Source organism: Suricata suricatta, chromosome 7, assembly GCF_006229205.1.
Source record: "Suricata suricatta isolate VVHF042 chromosome 7, meerkat_22Aug2017_6uvM2_HiC, whole genome shotgun sequence".
Taxonomy (NCBI): domain Eukaryota; kingdom Metazoa; phylum Chordata; class Mammalia; order Carnivora; family Herpestidae; genus Suricata; species Suricata suricatta.
Genome location: NC_043706.1, coordinates 128422273 through 128433084, shown reverse-complemented (window position 1 = coordinate 128433084; position 10812 = coordinate 128422273).

Here is a 10812-nt window from a genome sequence, read left to right as displayed (position 1 = left end):
ATGCCATTAAAGTCTGAGAAGAGCTGGTATAAGGAAGTCAAAAGCTGGCGTGTTACGTCACAACCAAATAAAGATTTAGATTAAGTGAAGCATCCTTAAACAGCACTGGAAGAGGACCTAGCGTGCACACTGCCCTGCATCGGCTACAGTGGTCCTCCCTGGCTGCACACCAGAATTACCTTGGGGCTTTTGACTCGGGCAGGTACCCAAGCGCCACCCTGGCCCAATGAATGAAAGTCGGCGTTTTCCAAAGCTCTCGGGTAATTCTAGTGAAGCCAGACTCGAGGGCTTGAGGTTGGCACAAACAGGCCCTTAACCAGAGAGACTGTCAGCCTCGCCACAGCCAGGCACAGAGAGCCGTGCTTCTACTGTCCTCCAGCAGCTCTGCCTGGGCCCCTCTCCGTCACTCCCTACACTGGTCCTCAGCCTTTCTCTGCCCCTCCAGCCCCACGAGGGCGGTGTTGCTGGTCACAGTGTCTCCAGCACCTGGCACTTCATGGTAGTGGATGAACATTTGTGGAAGGAATGAGATGGAAGTCCGGATGCCTGGGTGGCTCAGTGGGTTGAGTGTCCAACTGGCTCAAGTCATGATCTCGGGGTTCATGGGTTCGAGCCCCACATCAGGCTCTGTGCTGACAGCTCAGAGCCTGGAGCCTGCTTCAGATTTTGTGCCTCCCTGTCTCTCTGACTCTCCCCTGTTCACACTGTCTCTCACTCTCTCTCAAAAATAAATAAAACCTTTTTAAAGAAAAGGAATGAGATGGAAGCAAGAGAAGGCTGCTGCCAAGCCAGATGTGAATGGTGGGCAGGCAAAAGCAATCGGAAAACACGTGGTTTTTTTTGATCCTCTAAGGCTCATCGATAATGAAACTCCCATGAAGTATAAGCCTTGTCCACAATTAACAAAATTAACAAAGGGTCACCTATCATTCCAACAAGGTGGCCAGGGGAAAAACAATTTAGACAAAGGGGGGCTACGCTTTCAAATGTCAATGCATTGTGCCATAAAAGAAATACAACAGTAAAATACAAGTCCTCCTGGTAACCCAAGTATGTGGTTTATTTTTTTTAATGTTTATTTTTGAGAGACAGAGACAGCATGTGAGTAGGGGAGGGGCAGAGAGAGAGGGAGACACAGAAGCTGAAGCAGGCTCCAGGCTCTGAGCTGTCAGCACAGAGCCCCACACAGGGCTCGAACCCATGAACTGTGAGAGCATGACCTGGGCCGAAGTTGGTCGCTTCACCGACTGAGCCACCCAGGCGCCCACCCAAGTATGTTTTAGTACATTGTCCCTCCAAGTTAGGGCAGCGCACCTACCGACATGCCTACACACACACACACTCTCTCTATGCCCAAGTTCAGGGCAGAAACGGAGGCACTTCCGTAACTGTGCACATTCCACGACGCGGGCACAGAGATCTTACACACCTCTCCCCGCCATAAGGAATAGGCCAGCAAGGCACAAGAATGCTTGGATCAAGTATTTTCCAAATGCACTTGAAAAGTTTATCATTAAACTGTAAGCTTGTGAGGCTCCAGTATTATCGCCAAATGCTAACTCTAGATATCCTCTGCCCAAGGGAAAATGGCAAGAAAAAGAGGTTATGGATCCTGACAAACACTTCCTTCTCCCTCCCTTCGATTTCTGGGAACCTCTTCATCTCACAGCATGACTAGAAGAACATAACCACAAATACTTTAGACGCCAAAAGGCCTCGGATCTCTGCTGGGCAAGCAAACAAGAGCAGCCCTTGGAATTGGGAAAAGCACAAGCAAAGAAAATAATACGGCCTTGCTCCTGTCATCTGCTGAAGCAAAATAAAGAAGCTGCACCATTTGGTTTTCATATTTGTGTAGCTTTCCAGAATCCTTTGCTCCATTTTCACGTCCGGGTCCCATGCAGATCTTGAGAGCGGGGCTCCTGTGGAACTCTCTGGAGAGCACTCGGTGCGTCTCAGAAGTAACCAATGTTCACCTCACAACGGCTCCATCTGGCATCCTACTCAGAGGTGATGCCAACACTCCCCTGGAAGGTCGCTGGCACAGGCACTCCTCCCTGACCTGCTCAGAGGGGCCCATGCCGCAGCCCCCAGGCCAACCTGGCTAGACAGGGGCCACAAGCGTACCCACACTCAGGTCACACAGACACCTCGCCTCCCCACTCAGCCCTGACGTCTCTGCCAACCGTCACTTTCTGTTTCCTTCCCCGCCCTGGTAAAAATAACTTCCTCTTCGGGTGTCTAAATCTGTATGTGATCTTACACACATTCGTTGGCACATCGCCGGATGAATTTTGACACTAAAGCAGAATGAAATCACAAGAAATCTGCAATCACATTTCTGTAGAACTCCAACCAGATGAGTCAGTTCCACTTGTTTTCCCAGATACTGAGAAAATACTTCCAGGCAAGATGCTGCATTCTAAGCGCAATGTCAGTTCCTTCTGCCCTCTGCTTCTCACAGACTCAGCAAAGCCAAGGGTGCACGGTGCAGGAGCTATTGTGTGTCAACCTCGTGCAGGTCGCTGGCTGCCAGTTCCAAGGGCAGAGAAGGGCGTCTCGGTGAGCAGACCACCCAACACAAATGTGGCACCAGGAACCCAGCAAGACTTCCTTATTCAGGGCCCGAGTCAGGGCTCCCGAGAGGGGCCCCCCGCTCCACTCACCTGTCATAAATGTCATAAATGACACAGAGGATGTGGCAGTCACTCTCAGAAGAAGACAGGCTGGAAGAGAGACACTTCTGATAGTGACTCCTGTCTGCAAAATGGGCTAACAGATGGAGGGAACTGGAAGCTTCCTCAGTTCTACAGGCCAGTGAAGGGCCACAGACGCAGAGGAAAGAGGTGAAGGTGAATAAGAGAATGAAGATCATTTAGCCTTCTCCAATTGCTTACTGGCCAGTTGTGTTTCCTCTCCTATGAATTGCCTGTTCATATTCCTCGCCTATTTATCTCACAAAGTGTTTCTCTTTTTTATTGATTCATTGACTATTTAAATACTGCATGGTAGTCTCATTTCCTAGAGAAACATCTGTGCCCAGTCTGAGTCTCTTGCCTTGTTTATGGGATGCCATTGTTCAGAAGGTTCCACTTGTGCAGTCGTTTTCTTCCCTTCGCAGTTCGTGCTTTCTGTGTCTGAAAGTACTTCAGACGGGGAACTACTAGGGTGGACATTTATTTTTCTGGACGATATTTATGTGGGGGTAGGACAGTCATCTTCGTATCTTCAGTCCTCTGAAGGACAATGCAGTCCAATGGACTGTTCCGTGTAGCTCCCAGAAGCAGCAGCAGAGGCAAAAGAACTAGCAGAGACAGACAGAAGCTACAGGGAAGTAGCTCATCACACTGCCAACCGTTCAGCCATGGGCGCTGTCCACAGTGGGACAGGATGGCCAGCAGCAGGCAGCCGGGCGGAGGGTGTGAGAGTCTCCTTTGAACAACAAAGCTTCTTATTCCTCCTTCTTTCTTCCTATCACATTGTTAGATTTTGAATTCTGGAAAGACATATCTTACTCTGCTTCCTGTGTGCGTGCGTGTGTGTGTGTGTGTGTGTGTGTGTGTGTGTGTGTGTGTGCGCGTGCATGCGCCTGCCTTCCCAGGGATATTGTGCTTCCCACAGTTTCTGAAATAAGATTCTCCCACCACTGCCCAGATAGGCTGTGGCAAACTGGTGATGCAGGGGAAAAGTGCTGCCAGTTTTAATGAAGACAACGCAACAAACATACCAAAAAAAAACTATTAAGATTTTGAAAATAACGGTCTAAAATGTTTCTGTGTGTTCTACTTGCCTTGGTCATTTGACTCTTTGAATCTTTTAAATGAGCTGTAAGGAAACAGCCTTATAATTTCAGTTGCTATAGTTAAATGACTTCTTATCCGTTTCACATGATTTTAAGAGTAAACAGGCCCTTAGAAAACACCAAATACAGAGATTCTAAAGAGAAAAGCAGCGGCATCTCCTGGGGCTACACATAAAAATCACCTAGAGAATCTCTTTAAAGAATCCCAAACCCCCCCCCTTCTCCCAGTTCCAGCCACTAGGACACAGGGCCGGACTAACAATCAAGACAATAGGGACACACTGCTGATGATGGGGATTTTATGAAAGAAAAACAATGGAGAATCATGGACCTAATCAAACATCTTCATTTTAGAGGTGAAGAAACCTAAGCCGAGGAGGCTCGTGTGACTTCAAAGCACCGACCACTGAACTGTTTGGGAACCTTCCAGAACCGGATCCTGTATACCTCGCAGCAACCTGCATGACTTTGCCTCTGCTTATTCAGCACAAAGGCATTCACATCAAATGGCCATCATGTCAAAGCAGGAAGCTTTGCGCTGGAATTGCAAGGTCATGGTTTTTCTAAACAAAATTCAACTTTCTATTCAATGATGTGAAAGCATTTGCTTTCAACTTCTCAAGGAACTGGATGACCGGCTATGGCAGATAGTAACGGCCTGTGGCTCTCGCGTGCCCTGGCACCCATCCAAGGCTGGGAAGGTCATGGCAACGTGAAGAAGCAGAGGATAGAAAACAGAGGCAAAGGCTCTGGGCAAAGGCATTATCCATGACTTGGGTTCACTACTCTGACCATGACTTCCAATATTAGAGAAGTAGGAATCGGGAGAAAAGCAGGTGACCGTGCTACTGGGCATGGTGGCTCCATCTTTCGTGGGAGAAGCTCTCCTAGCTGTGGCAGCGTGTGCCTGGCATTCTGATTGTCTGAAAGGGCATGAGTTGCAGACCACTAGGGCCATCCGCAAACAGCGGGTCATCCAGAGAGTCAGCTGCACCATACTCCCCCTGCACAACTGTTCTCATTTTGTGAATGCAGGGGGCGAAAGTGTGGATGAATTCAAAACTGGAAAGCACACCATGCCTAGAATGTGTTCTTTCAAGACTGACTAGGAAGCATGCAGAATGAAGAAACTGGAAGGTTCCTAGGTATCTAATTAACAGGGCAAGGGACTAGAACTTGTCAGCTGTCGAAGAGCCCTTGCCAATCAGAGGGTGAGGGTGACAAGATAAGCCACAGGAATACTAGCCTAATACTTTGATATTTCTTGGTTAGATTGCTGCTTTCAACTGGAACTCAGCCATGAGGGAGTCTGCATATTCCGCCAGCAAGGGCGTTTGTACACACGTGCATCCCCAAGCATGTAGGTTTTCATGCCAGAAGAAAGGGGAGTCTGGCACCAAAGGAAAGGGGAAGGCAAAGAACAAAGTGATAAAGTTGACATTTGTTGAATTCAAATGCCAGGCATTGGGTCAGATAAATATCATATGAAGCAGCACTTATCAATCCCATCATACAGATCAAAACACCTGAGGTTCAGAGAAGTTAATAAAATTGCCCAAGTTCTTCCAGGCGGTAAGTAGCACTGTGATTCACATCAAAATCTCTGCTCTAAGGGGGCGCCTGGGTGGCTCACTCCCCTGAGCGTCCACGCTCAGGTCATGATCTCAGGGTTTGTGGGCTTGAGCCCCGCATCAGCTCTGTGCTGACAGCTCAGAGCCTGGAGTCTGTTTCAGATTCTGAGTCTCCCTCTCTCTCTCTGCCCCTCCCCTGGTTGTGCTCAGTTTCTGTCTCTCAAAGATAAGTAAAAAAAAATTATGAAAAAAAAATCTCTGCTCTAAAACCTATATTCTTCATAATATCTGATGCTTCCGGTCCACAAGCCTTCCATGAATATTTGCTGAATGACTGAACAAAAGAATTTTGTGTTTCAGAATACTTCCATTTTTATTTTCATCAAGACTGTAAAAGTCATACTCACTGAGCTAGAAAAAAAAATCACTGGTGTTTCCAGAAATGTAATATGGCTAAATGTAAATAATTACTTAAATCACCCATCAATGGGTGAATGAGGAATTGCTTAACCAAAGCCATGAGTTTAAGGTTATTTGATACCTTTCATCAAACAAGGGTCAATGGGTTTGTGCATTGAGCCCTAATTTTATAGAGTCTCATTTTGCCATTCAACATTAAAATTCATTTGCTCACTATTTCAAAAACCACATCATCTTTGGATCTCACCTCCTTAAAGACAAAAAGTCATGCTTGAAATGTACTAACTCATTTAACACGAATTGCTACACCAGGAGGACACCGGTTTAGAGAGAGAAATAAACTATCTGCAAACTCCCAAAGCAACTGGTCGGTGTTTAGGAAAATGACAAGAAACAGGAAGTCTGCATTCTAGTGATATGCAGTCAAAGGTCTAGATTGACCTCAGGTCAATTCTTAATTATAGGGAGAGCTCTACAAATGTAATTCCAAATCTCCACGGGTAAGAGGGGAACAATTATCCCCATGCACGGAGGAAGTTTTCACAGAACTATATGTCACAGCAGTTTAGTATCTTTGCTTGGAACATATGCTTCAAACAGCCAAGAGGAGACAGGCTGTAGACGTCACCTGAGCCTAAGTCAGGTGATGACACCCCTCCCCGTGTTCTCTGCTTAAAATAGAGACCAAGCAGAGCAGGATGTGGAACCCTAGTGAAGAACAGTATGCTTAGCAAATATATTGAATTCAACAGATAGTTCCTGAAGCCTGTGCAGGAGGCACAGGAGAGGTGTCGGAGTAGAGATGGACGGTGCAGAACAGGCTTCCCCCCATTCAAGGAGCTTGCCCACAAACTATCACCAATGCAAGGCAGAATGTCACAACTTCAGACGTGATCATGAAATCATTTCAGGAGTTCAGAGATCATCATTGGAGTCTGAGCTTCCTAAACCACAAGCAGAGAGGCAATAGCAGAGGCAAAGTCACATAATGAGACCAGAAAAATGTATCAGTGGCTAGCTTTGGGAATTACAGACAACTCCTAGAAAGCCTGAGACAGACCAGGAGGTACAAGCATGCCCTCAACACTAAACAACTATCTGGCTCCCGTGATTTTCAGTGTGTGAGTGTTACAGACTGTTCAAACTGAGCCTCTACCAAGGAGCCTGGGATTGGCTTATCTATCTTAAAGCTTCTCATTTGATAACATATATATCTTTAAACATACCAAAAATGTCTAACACTCTTACAAAAATGACTCATATTTCTTTCTAAAACCCATTAGTTAATTTACTAAAGGGAAATAATTATATACATAATATATATTTTATAAATTATAGTTATATATAACTATAAGCATAGTTATATATAATACATATTTTATAACTATAGCTATAGTTATTATAGTTATAACAATATATAATATATATTTATAATTTATATATTTTCTACTTATGGTTATAGTTATAGTTATATATAACTATAAATAAATACAGTTATATACAATACATAGTTTATAATTATAGTTATAGTTATATAATTATAAAATATATATTATATATAACTGTTTCTGTGTATTTGTCCTGTATGTTATACCACAACGTGAATAAAAACCAAATTGCATATGAATTCTAATTTTACGAGAATTCTCAAGATCTCCTTGGTAGCCCTGGGGTGCCTTGTATAAGGAACATGATGTACCCAAATGTTTTTCCCTGCTGAGCTCATCAGCTCCATTCCAGTTAGCAAACACAAGACAAAATATTCACATCCACTGTACTGGAATCTGCTGTTCAAAAGTGGCTTCGCTTACATGTCACATATGAGTCACAGTCATCTCTGAACATCTGTAATATGGGTGAATGCTAGCTATCCAGGAAGTTTCATAGGTGAGAGTTAAAGGCAGACAACCAAAGTGTTTCCTATTCCAAGTAATCATCACTGCAAACAAGACTGCCCGGATTTTTTGGAAGAGATCCTTGCTTCAGTTAACTGTTAGGAAGTTATTTAGAATATACTCTATAGCAGACACTGTACTTAGCTCTTTAAAAGTCATTAAAAATGAAACTTTCTTGCTCCTTGAGAAGGTACACACCTATAATATAGAGAACAATACACAATATTATTGTGTTTCAGCCAGTACCATCTTTTGCAACTTCAAAATAAATAGCAAAATCATGTATCTGATAAGGGTCTAGTACCCAAAATACATAAAGAACCCTTAAAACCCAAGAGCAAAAACACAACCGAGTTCAAAAATGGGTGACAGATGGGAATAGACATTTTTCCAAAGAAGATACACAAATGGCCAATAGGCTCATGAAAAGGTGCTCATCATCACTAATCACAATGCAAAACAAAACCACAATTAAAATACACTTCACATCCATCAGGATGGCTATAATCAAAATAATGGAAAGTAACAAGCGTTGGTGAGGATGCAGAGAAACGAGCTCTCGCACATTGCTGGTGGGGATGTCCGATGGTGCAGCCACTGTGCAAAACGGCTTGGAAGTTCCTCAATAAATTAAACGTAGAGTTACCATATGACCTAGTGATCTACTTCTAAGTATGTACCCAAAGGAACAGAAAATAGGCATCCAAACAAAGACTGTGCACAAAAGTTCATAAAAGCACTATGCACAATAGCCGGAAACAGCCCAAATGTCCATCAACACATGAATGGATAAGCAAACTGTGGTATATCCACTGGAATAGTATTCAGCCATAAAAGGAATGAAGTATGGATGCATGCTACAACATGAATAAATCATGAAAACAACGCGCCAAATTAAAGAAACCAATCACAAACGATCACATATTATATGGCTTCATTTCTAGGAGATGGCTGGAATAGGCAAATCTATAGAGACAGAAGGTAGATTCGTGGTGACTCAGGGCTGGGGAGATGGCGGAACAGGGAGGTGACATCCAAAGGGAATAGGGTTTCCCTTCGTGCTGATGAAAATGCTCTAAAATCAACTAGAGTAATGGCTGTATTTGTCTATGAATATACCGAAAACTAGTAAACTATTAAAAACTTTAAATGTGTGACTTGTATGGTTTCTGAATTATATCTCAACAAAGTTGTTTTAAAAAATTAATGGTAATACTGAAACGTGCTTCATCTGGACTTTCCTTGCCCCACAGTTTGCTACATTTTTTTGATTTTTGCAAGTAAGAGTTTCTGGTGAAATGGCCGTGTTTCCCTCCCCGTTTCTAACAAACAAAAGGGTTTAGGGCCATCGCTGCTTAAAGCCAAGATTCCCTAATAAAAATCAATATAGGTAAGACAAAATGTATTTGTGGTCAAGTGTTAACATCTTTCAAAACACAAAACCGAAACCCAGAGGAGCAAATGATAACTCCTAACAATTCAGGCAGCCAGCATCTGTCAAGTAAGACGCCTTTTCATTGTCCATCACTGTCCCCTTCAGGACAGCTGCAAGGCAAGAGACAGTGTCTGCCCCCGAAGACACTGGCTCCCGCGGGCCCCAAACAGCTTGACCACTTTCCTTCTGGCTTCTCAAATACAAAGCCAACTAGTGTTCTAAACCTGGGTTGATGACAGGGAATTTAAGGAAAGACAGTATCCAGATAATACATATTTATATGTACTTTCAAACAGTTCATACGGAGATGAGTCTACATCAAAAATAGTTTACAAAGCAGAACACTTTGCACCATTCATGCCATGTGTTTACTGCGCAGTCTGCCATTGCTGAATTCCATTTTCGGTCCTCCATCTAATACAGAGCTACTGTGTCCCGACCCAACCCCGTAAGACGCATTAGCAGCTATGAACCAGAATGTCATTTTCTTTTTATGTCAACAATTTCTATTGATAACATTGTATCTAATGCATTCACTTCCTAGATTGCTGTCTGGAGCCCAGACTATATTTGAACCATGCCTGATGTGCAGAAGAAAAATCAAATTTGACTTGTGAGGTTTAAAGAAATGATTTTGTCACAGAGCAGGACCTCGATTGTGACATTTTCCTTTAAATTCATTTAAATTTAGAGAATCTCAAATTCAATACGGTTCCATCTTTTTCTCCCTTGTCTTTGGACTTGAAATTGCCATCCTCGTATATAATATATATAAAGATTGGCAATTCTGGAAACTGAAATAGGCGCAGTGCATGTCGCCATTTAAAGTAGTACAATGTAAAAATGGAAAGGAAAGTATGTCAATTTGAGATCGACCCAACAAATTTAGTTCCCACAAAGGCTAAATCACATATCCAAGGCTTGATGATAAATCATTAGAGTTTGCCAGTTGTGTAAGATCTGTAGTGAGCCATCTGGCTTATTCAGTTTACATCAGTGCAATGAGTGTTATCCCAAGTTTCTGATATCTCCACAGCTCATCAGTAATGAGACTACTGGCAGAGGCTACATCATAACCTAATTTGGGGGGGGGGGGCAGATTTTATTTGGTTTTTGTTTTCCACAGCAAATCAATGTCCAAATGCCACCTCAAAAACCAAAAATGCGGGGTGCCTGGGTGGCTCAGTCGGTTAAGCATCCGGCTTTGGCTCAGGTCATGATCTCACAGTTTGTGGGTTTGAGCCCTGCATCGGGCTCTGTGCTGACTGCTAGCTCAGAGCCTAGAGCCTGCTTCAGATTCTGTGTCTCCTTCTGTCTCTGACCCTTCCCTGACCACACGCTCTCGCTCTCGCTCTCTCAAAAAAAAAATAAATAAATAAAAAGCATTTTAAAATTTTTTTAAAACAAAACATGTGCAAAATGCTTATTGATTCATGATGTGGTTTCATCTTAGATTGGGCAAACCATGCAGTATTTAATACATAGTAGCAGAATATTTACTATTGAAGCTTGAAAAGATGTGAGTTCTTTGTGTGCAATCTTTCATTTATGCATGTGAGAGGGTTTTCTTTTTTTTTAAATATTTTTACATTGTAGTACTTGTTTTCCTTGTTGGTGGTGTTTGCTTATTTAATACATTCCGTCAAGGACAGAAATTACATGATGGGTTTTTTTGTTTTTTTGTTGTTT